Genomic DNA, 10,573 nt, shown 5'->3' with positions numbered 1-10,573 from the left:
AAAAATAAGTAAAAAGCAAAAAAAAAAAAAGGAGGGAAATTGTTTTAAAAAGATGAACTCAGGAGATACTAGAAAACATCAGTTTAAAACTAAAAGGCAGGGTCACATGGGTGGCTCAGTCAGTTAAGCATCTGCTTTCAGTTCAGGTCATGATCCCAGGGTCCTGTGTTGGGGATCCCTACATAGCAGTGGGTCTGCTTCTCTCTCTGTCCCTGCCCCCACTTGTGCTTTCTCTCCCTCCTGCTTTCAAATAAATAAATAAAATCTTAAAAAAAGAAAAGAAAAGAAAATGCTTCGAGATTAGGTACAGATAGCTGAGTTTGTCTGATAATGTGTACTGGCTGGCAAAAACTTGGAATTACCAGTATAAATACTTATCTGATTAAAAGGAAGTTATAAAACCCAGTATACCTCAAGACAAGAGCTTAAGGAAAAGTGATTCCAGAACATAGGTTCTCAAACTCCACAGCACGATAGTACCGATTGGGTTGGTAAACATTCAGATTCTTGGGTTCTCAGGTTCTCTCTGCTGAGCCTGTGCGTCCAAGGGTTTGGGATGGGGCTGGGGCAGATGCTGTCTGATGCTGGGCCCTGTCAGGTCTCCCTCTGGGGAGGCTGTTTTCTCTCTCCCTAGGCTGAACATCCAGATTCTAACTGGCTGTACTTCTCAGGTTGCTCCAGGAGGGACATCAGAGGACCCACAGCAAGCCTATGGAAAGGACATTCTAAGAGAAGCACCGTGCAAGGCTTGCCTCCGGGGCAGCTGGATGGTGAGTCAGAGCTGGCCCATCCCCTTGGCTTGGAGGAAGCAGGGCCAAGGGCAGGTGGCCAGTCCAGGGTTGTAGGGACATGGAGAAGCTGTGAATGGCCCTGGGGTTGGATGAGTAGCTCATCCCTGAAAATAAAGGAGTCCCATTTCCATTTCGTTTAACAAGACAGGGGTCTTTATCTAATTTCATGGTTCCAACACATGAGAGACTGACTTAAAGGTCCCTATCTCAAGTGCTGTTAAATGTTGGGGTAAGCCAAAATCAACCCCCAGAGCTTGCAGAATGGGAAAAATCCCAGGTTCCCTCGGAGACATGGGGTACACTCCAGGAGTCTGATCTTTAGCAAACCTCTTGAGAGATTCGAATAATGCAGGGTGTGTGAAGACCAGGCTTTGAGAAGCCTTGCTCTGCAACTTCTGGGACACAAGGAGCAGGAGGGGGGTGGGGGGGAGAGCGGGGGAGGGGTGCAGGGAACAGCCCGCTGTCAGCAGCCAGCCCTGGAAGTTCCCATCAGCCTCCTCAGCTCTCTAGTGACAGTGGGTGAGGTGTAGAAAGTGACAATTGCCAGCTCCTCGGTGCTCCCTCTGTGCTGGGCAATTCAGATGCATTTGGTTCATTGATCTCCCTTGAGGCCTGTGCCCTTATCACATTCCTCATCATTTGCAGATGAGGAATGGGAGGTGGGCGGACCTACACAAATTGTGTAGCTAGTGAGTGATGAGAGCCGCAGCAAAGCCAGAGCCAGCTGTGCACGTCCGTGTCCCAGTAAGCCCTTCCCGGCCCGAGCATTGGGAATGCCAGTGAGCGATGCCCGGCAAATGCTCAGAGAGCTCAATTGTGGGTGCACACTGGTCGCGCCGCAGCTTCCTGGGGAGTCCAGCAGTGTGTGTGCTTCCTGCACAGTTGTTTTCCCCCAGCAAGCTCAACTTGGCACTGACAATGACAGTGACACGGTGAAAGCGATCCAAGGATCCAGGAGATATTTCTTAAGCTGAACTATCAAGGAGCCCAAACTTGGAGAGTTCCTACCTAAGATGTAGATGTTCTTGCCAGAACAGAAGGGAGGATCCAGAATGAAGTGCTTCTGAAAAGACTAAAGCAAAGCCAGATGTCCCGCTACGCAGCCGGTATAAACTCCCTCCCGTGGTTGACACCCCCCCTCCCAACAGGAGGGCCCTGCAGGGATGTACAGAGGACCCCTGGGAGCAGTCAGAATGAGCTAGGGGTCCCCTGCTGCCCCTCACTGATGGGACCCCCCAGGAAGCTGTACCCGGTTTCCTCCATGGTAAGATGGGGACAATAATACCCCACAAGGTAGTTGTGAGGCTTTAAAAGATGTCTATTGTGAAGGACTTAAGCCAGTGCCTGGAGCCCAGGTGGCACTCCATGAATAGGGTTCACTGTCATGATGAGGACGCTGGTGAGGAACGTGGTGACTCCACCAACACTTTGGGTGGGGGGACTGACTCTCTCCCAAAGACTGGCTCGCTGTGCAGCTCGTGGAAGGCTCTGGCAGGTGTTCGGGCCGTGTCGAGGTGTACTTTGAAGGCATATGGCACACCGTGTGTGACGACTTTTGGGACAAGAAGGAAGCACAGGTGGTGTGTCGGCAGCTGGGCTGCGGGACAGCCGTCTCTGCCCCAGGAGAGGCCCACTACGGCCAGGGCTCAGGCCCCATCCTTCTGGACGATGTGCAGTGCTCGGGGACTGAGGCCAATCTGGGGCAGTGCTCCCACGCCGGCTGGTTCACCCACAACTGTGAGCATGGGGAAGACGCCGGTGTCACCTGCTTGGGTAAATGCCTTCCTCTCTTCTCTGGGACTTGAATTGCCATTTTTTTTTCCCCTCAGTCATGTTCTCAGTATCTTCCCAACACAGCCAGACACCTTAATCTTTTTTTTTTAAAGATTGAATGATTGATTGATTGATTGATTGATTGATTTGAGAGCGAGAGAGAGCACACAGAGGGAGAGGGAGAAACAGACTCCTCACTGAGCAGAGAACACGACATGGAGCTTGATCCCAGGACCCTGGGATCATGATCTGAGCTGAAGGCAAACGCTTAACCCACAGAGACACCCAAGTGCCCCAAGGACACCCCAAATCTAACCCCCAAATTTTTGTGTCTATTTGAGAAGCCAAGGTCAGCGTATTGCAAAAAAAAAAATCTCTAGGTTTGACTCGAAAAGACTTAGTCCAGTCACAGAATGGACTACATCACTGCAGTTCCCAGTGCAAGATGAAAATGTGGGTCTCCTTTTTCAGAGATTACTTAAGAATTTCAAGACAGCAACAGCCAACAGCAGACCATTAGCGCTCCGAGTGGGTGACCCTGAGTAACAGCAGGGGCATCGAACATCCTTAATAGATGTGTCCCCCATGCCTCCCCTTCCTCTTAATGTGTGTTTTTGCCCATTACTTCTCCTTTAACACAATGGAAATAATCATATTAATAATAGAAGCACCCCAAACAATGGATTTCCTCCCTCCCACCCCCACCCCCAAGCATGATCCTCAGCTGCTTGATCCTCAGCTGCCAAATATCTCAGAGTTGGAGGAGACCACGCCCATATCCCCCAGATCGTCCTTCCAAACCTGGCATGCCAGAAAACAGATTCTAAACCATTATCAACTAGCCAAGAGCCAAGCACTCATGCATTCAGAAAAATTGCAGAAGGCTTGGCTATCCAGCTTTGAACACAACGTCCCTGTCCCATGGGATTGACTTCCAGACCATTCCACGTGCCAGCTTCTGTCACAGAGCAGCAGACTCCCCTCACTTGGTGGTGGTGGTGACCAGACCCTGCCCTGCTGGGACCTTTCCCACTTCAGGTGACTCTGTCTTGAGAGCTGGTTAAATGGGTAGAAGAGAATTTCAGTCCATAAAATCAACGTTCCCAAGGCCTCTTCCTGGCTTGCAGGGGAAAGTCAGCCCCAGCCCCTCTTCCTGAACCCCTAGAACCCACTTTGTGAGCTTCCTGTGAGTCCCCAGGACACACAGAGTTGACCAGGTGTCATCTTTGCTCATCTGGGCACTCCAGGCAGCCTAGGAAGTTGCAGGAGGACTCTGCTAGTCTCTTAGGCAGCAAGTCCTTGGGCACGGCCCCTTGAGGGGAGTTAGTTGCTAACTAACAGTCTAGTTAGCAAATTATCATAAGAATCTGACTTCAGGAGACGCCTGGGTGGCTCAGTTGGTTAAGTGTCTGCCTTTGGCTCAGGTCATGATCTCAGGGTCCTGAGACTGAGCCCTGAGTCAGGCTCCCTGCTCAGCAGGGAGTTTGCTTCTCCCTCTCCCCCTGCCCTTCCCCCTGCTCATGCTGGCTCTCTCTTTATCTCTTTATCAAATAAATAAATAGAGTATTTTTTTTTAAAAAGAATCTGACTTCAGGGAAATTTAAAAACGCTTTTTAAGTATAGTTTTAAATAGTTGGTCTCAACTGGGGATGATTTTGTTCTCCAGGGGACTTTTGTCAATGTCTAGAGACATTTTGACTGTGAACACTAGGGGGTGGTACTGGCATCTTAGAAGTCAGGGACACTACTAAACGTCCTACAACACACAGGTCAGCCCTCCACCACAAAGAATTTTCTAGCCCAAAATATCAATAGTGCTGTTTCTTAAACTCTACTTTGGAATCAAGCATGTGCAGTTGATTTTGTTTTTTTTAATAGGTATGTATTAATAATGAATTGATGGTGAATTAATTATTGCTTTACTAATAAAAGCAAAGCTGTTAATAGTTTCTTCCTCGAGTGTTAACCTCAATCCAGATTTTTTCCATTAATTTTCTCTGATTAATCTACTGATTAAAGTTGTTTGAGTTTATCATTTGGGGGGAAAGAAAATCTAATTTCTTTCAAATATGATATTTTAACAGATTTATTGGCTCTTTATTATAACCTTAGCATGTAAGGTATTCCAAATCTGAGTACACTGAGTCAGTTGATGGTTTGCCTGAGAGACTGCCTCAAAGTGTGAACCCTGTCGGGGCATGGAGCAATTTCCAGTTTTCCAAGCACCTTCCCTCTGTTACACCATTTCATCGTCACACAATTCAAGCAGGCTTGTTTCATGATCCTTGTTTCATAAATAGGTAAACTGAGGTTCAGTGACAAGGTTAAGTCAAGGTCAAGTACCTTGGCCAAAGTCACATGGCAAATATCCAGGCCTCTGGACTCCACCTCTGGTGCTGTCCCCTTCACTAAGTCCACTGCATGCTGGAAAGCACCCTGACTCCAGGCAAAATTGGCAATGTTCCAAGTTGTCTTGCTGCCCTGAGAGCAGCCTCACTCTGCCCTCATATTTTAAGCCCCTCACCCACGCACGTGCCCCAAGCTTGGCATGTACTCGTGTGCCCTTGAGTTGAACCATCCTAATTTATTTAAACCAGAGCCTCCAGACCCACCTTCCAACATCATCAAAACTGAATGTCACCTGGGGAAATGAGCGATTGACCATATGACAAGGGAATGAATGTCCATGTGTTAATGAGCTCCCATGTTCTTCAAACAAATGCCACAAACATCACAGCCAGGGTGGCCTGCCCTGAGCACAGATTCCTTTGGAAATCATTTATCTTGAAGAGTCACTTAGAGTTTTATCTCCAAGTTACAACACAATCATATTCATCACAATATGAAAACAAGTGTTTAAAATCCTCCACATAAGGTAACGTTGGTCACCTAAGATGCATCTGTCTGGCCTGCAGGTGTTCCCACCCCCAAGGTCAGGGAAGACCCTTAAACAAACCAACCTTAGTTGAGTGTACTGGGCTATTCCTGAGCATAGAGTTCAGACTAAGATGTCTGCTTTTCAACGAATATTGAAAATAGCATAAAGGTCTTTCCTTCCAAACTTCCTTTTTGGAATAACCACATAGAGCACAAATTCTAGGCTGAACTCTTTCACTAGGATCATAGCAGGGGGACAACAGCCAATCCAGCCAGCAAGCACAGAGCATTCCAGAATGTTTGTCCTCTTTCATGAAAGACTCATTTTATACAACTTTTCTTTTCTTTCTCATAGAATATGAACATGAAACTTCAGGAGCTTTTGGTAAGAATCACACTGCAGTATATCTTTAAGGGAACCTCCCCAAATGTCCCCAATCCTCTGATTTTATAATACAACTCATGTGGAAGTGGGGGAGGGCAGAAGACAAATGAATTTAATCAAAAGAACTCAACAAAGGAAAGGGGGAAAAAAGGCAGTTCTTCTGCTTTATCTATGGTATAGAGGAAGCCTTTTCTCCCCAAACTGTTTTGTTCTCATTGCCTAAATGTATTTCAGAAAATTATGGAGTGAGGATACAAATATGATTTAATAAATTATCATCCAAAGTCACAGATGAACTGAAATTGTATTTTAAAAAACCTAACTTCAGATTTTCAGCAAATTCAGAAATAAATGGAGAAAAGCTCACTGTTTCTGGTTAACCTGAACCCTAAAACACCTTCCTTCCTTAGAAGTCTCTTTATAAGCCAGAGGCATACACTCCTATAAGCGCCTGACCCTTCTGCCTTTCTGGCAGAGGCACATTCCCACAAGGGATCCCGTTTAAAAGAACAACGTGTGAGTGACTCTGCGCTTCCCAAATACACAATCACGTTTCACGTGCCACTGATCAGAATGAACCTGTCGAATCCAGTCCCCAAGTTATGGTCATAGCTCAACGTCTACTCCATGAGGTCGCCCTTAGCTCAGTGTCGGCCCCGTGAGCCCACCATGTCCATGCGACACTCCCCGTAAACTTGGGTGGTCTTTGGGATGGCAATGACACCTCATCTCTCCTCTCATCTCTCAGATGCTGAGATCCTAACACCATTCCCCGGTGGTGAGTCAAGGTTTTCTACCTTTTCGTTTCATGTGGTTTGGTGGGTCATGTGCTAACAAACAGAATGATTCCATCTGGGGAATCTCTATGTATTCACCTCACTCATAAGCCTCTGCTATTTTTTAATGAACTGGGGAATCCTCTGCCTCCTCCCATCCTTCTTTGTCTACTAAGCTCCTTCCTACTCTTTGTCCAAGACCCGGGTCCCTAATCACTTCTTAGAAAAGATAGCCTGGAACCCCCACCCCGTATACACTCTCAAAACACTACAAAACACTACACTACACTACACTCTCCCCCTCTGCCTCTTAGCATCTAGCGTAGTTGTACATCTAAAAACTTAATTTTGGATTTGCGTTTACTTCCTCCAGTCCCCGCAAATTAGACTTCAAACTCTGTGACAGCAAAACCAGGTGTGCTCTGTGAACTGTGATATCCGCAGTGCCATCTGGGGTGACCCAGGGCCTGCTCCACAAATATGTGTTATGGGTGAATGCAGAATGTGTTCCTTCTCCTAACATGTAGTGTTTTTGTGTCTCTGAAAGACTGGCCACAATTGCAACTGGTGAATGGCTCAGGCAGATGTTCTGGACGTGTGGAGGTTTTCTACCACGGCCAGTGGGGCAGGGTTTGCGATGACCACTGGGACATGAATGAAGCTGATGTGGTGTGTCGGCAGCTGAACTGTGGCCATGCCCTCGCAGCCCCTGTGAAGGCTCAGTTTGGCGAAGGAGAGGGCAAGTTTCTGCTGGATGATGTGGACTGTACAGGAAGAGAGAGTTTCCTGGGACAGTGTCCCCATTCCGACTGGTCCGTCCATAACTGTGGTCCTGGAGAAGACGCCAGTGTCGTCTGCTCAGGTAATGGTCGCCTCTCTCTCCGAGGGTGCTCATGTCATTAAGCGGGTGGCATCTCTGTTAATCCCCTAGTGACGCTTGCACCTGTGTAATCACAGACCGTCTCTGACCACACGGATGAGCCGAGAGTAAAGAGACGGGGGTAATTCAAGAGCTTCACCTTGAGCTCGGGAATTTCCAGCCACAAGATGTTGAAATGGATTTTTCTCTTAATAGAGAAAAATAGTGGAAGATCTTAGTGGTTCTATTACGAGGACTAGATTTCAAAATGACTGATAAAAGACAAGTAAGTCGACAGGGCCATTAATCACTCACTGAAAGCCATCTACCTTTCTTCAAGACACTGTGGGACTAAAAGGTAGTTTTTCCCACTAAAAGTTTGCAATCTAAGGAAAGCAAAGAAACTGGGAGTTTATAAATTAGAAATAGCACAGAGTTTTGTCCTGTTGATGGTGAGTCCAGGCCATGTATTGCTAATCGCAAGTCTTCAACCAATTACTAATTACTGTGATCATTCCAGACCAGAGTTTTTCAGTCTCAGCACTACTAATGTTTGTGAACGCATACTTGTGGAAGGGCCTGTCCCCCATGTATATGAGCTATTTAGCATTATCCCTCACCTGAACCAACTGAATGACCCTGCTGCCTCCAACTTTGGCCACCAAAAATGTCTTCAGACATGGTCAAATGTCCCTTGGAGCGTGTGGGATTGCTCCTGATTGAGAACAACTGGTCTAGACATAATTTCCACCAAATACATGACTAGTATAATGAGTATTATACTACCAATGCTGAAGACATAAATGCATATGCCAGTGGGATATAAAGGAAAAAACTTAGTGGGTCTAGAACAGTGAACTTCGTCACGTGCTAAAAATTTCAATCATACCCAACCAGAAAGACTGTATTCATATTACACTAAGGTAATTAGCAAGTTAAGTCAATTCAAACAGCAAAAATATTGGGGGGGGGTGTTGCTTTGTTTTCATCTATTTTTTATTTCTCTTTTTCCCCCCTTGACTTGGCTTTGTTTTATTTTGATTACATAGTTGGAGTTTTGGTTTAGAATTCCATCAAAGCAGTCTGTTCTACAAAGCCACTGGGTTCCTCCCTGTCTCATGTGTGTGATGAGTGTCTGCCTGTTACTTAGAGGTGTTATAGAGTCTGTGGGGCAGAAACAGCACAGGCACAGCTGCGTGAAGATGTGTTGTTAGACACACTGTATTAACAAACATGGTTCATTAAAATCATCTGAACTAAGGCAGGGAGAATCAAAATTTTTATATATGAGAATCACATTCTTTCACATTAAAATTCATTTTGAATTGAAGTATCTCTGGAAACAACTTCACTTTTCCAACATAAGTCTTTCTTCTCCCACATATTCACAGAGACTGAGTACTTCAAGCCTGCTTTGGGTAAGTGCATGCTTTTGTTTTATCGACATGCCATTTTTCATTCTATGTGCTACCTGGCCAGGTAATATGTAGATCATAAAAGAAAAAAAGGGAATAATGGTGGAAGGGTTTGGATTGCCATATTTTAACAATCATTATTTGCCATTTGCACACTCCTGGCCTATTAAGATGATCCTACCATTAAACTGAAAATATGGTTGGGCCACTTTCTTCCTTCAACAAAATTTAGCTTGATTTTCATTTCAGTCATGAGGGTTTTAATGTATTCTCTGGTATTAATCTTTTCACCCAGTGGGATTGCAGTTAAAAGCATTGTTAAGGAAATACCTTGGTAAATTATTTGTGTAGCCTATACAACTCTGCCATATGTTCTTTCCCACTGTGTGTCTTTTATGACTGGAGGAGGGAGTGAATACTTTAACAGCCACTGAATTCTCAACCCCTCTCCCTACAGAGAATGCAGAGGAATCACAGCCAGCACCCCAAGGTAGGAAGTATTATCATGTTGAATTTGCAGTATTTGTCCTTTCTTCATGCAAATTTTCCTTTTGGTTTAAAACCAGAAGGTTTTTTTTGTTGGGATTGCTGAACCAAACTTAAAGGGAACAACATATCATGTATTTTGTATCTAAAAGATCAATTTATCGGTGTACTAGGAAACTGGTGAGTTCTGAAACTAGTAAGCCCAGGGGGAAAATGTTCAAGATAAGCCTGTGTAACCAGCCCCAGTGGGCCCTGGGATGAGGGAAGGTCAATGGGTTTGACAAGAGGTGGTGGTTTGAGTTTAAGTTCATCTCTGCCCCTTGCTTGGTATGACCCTGGGCAAGCCACTCACTCCCTTTTTTTTAAAAAAAGGAGATAAAAACACTTCACAGAGCTCCATTTAGGTTAAAATGAAGTCATGTACATGGAATGAAAACAAGAGCCAAATTTCATTGAGTGCAAAGGATATCCTAGGCATTTTTCTAAGACCCTGGCCTGCACAGTTGTTTGATTCTCTCATTCGGGGATCAAGAAAACTTCTCTGTAAGAGTCAGATAGGAAATCTCCTAGGCTTTGTGGCTGGATGTTCACGTCTCTGTTTCTGCTCCACTGCTGCAGCATGAAAGCAGCAGCCAGCACAGTTGGTAAGCTGCTGGGGGGCGTGCCTGCGTTCCCAAAAACTTTACTTACAAAATAAGCACTGGACTGGATTTGAACCATAGGCTTCAGTGTCCTGACTCCTATTTGAATGAATTAATTCTAAACCCTTTGCATGCACGAATTATTTAATTTTCACAACAACCTTATGAAGTAGGTATGATTATAATTCCTGCTTTATCTTGGTGAGAAAACTGGAGCATAGAGAAGTTAGTCAACTCGAGTGCCCAAGGCCAAGAAGTTAGCAAGAGGCACAGTTGCTGGTCCGTTAGATTATGATACCTTGCTTGGTTTTCATGGAGGTTTGATGTTAAAAATAGACACATTCTTCCTACTCAGTTAACTTCTTGAACCAGAGGCCATCCCACCTGTTCACTTTCCCTCATTCCACACAACCAGTGCCTCAGAAACTTCTCAGGCTCTACTTCCGAAATGTATGTTAAACTCATTACCATCTCCCAACTCCGCTGTTAAAACTATTCTCCAAAACTTCAGCATCTCAAATTACTGCAACGACTTTCTAAGTAGTCTTCTGCATTCTCTCCTCTCCATCA

The sequence above is a fragment of the Lontra canadensis genome, unplaced genomic scaffold (assembly GCF_010015895.1).
Source record: "Lontra canadensis isolate GAN:19392208 unplaced genomic scaffold, GSC_riverotter_1.0 scaffold79, whole genome shotgun sequence".
Taxonomy (NCBI): domain Eukaryota; kingdom Metazoa; phylum Chordata; class Mammalia; order Carnivora; family Mustelidae; genus Lontra; species Lontra canadensis.
Note: the sequence above shows the minus strand (reverse complement) of the source record.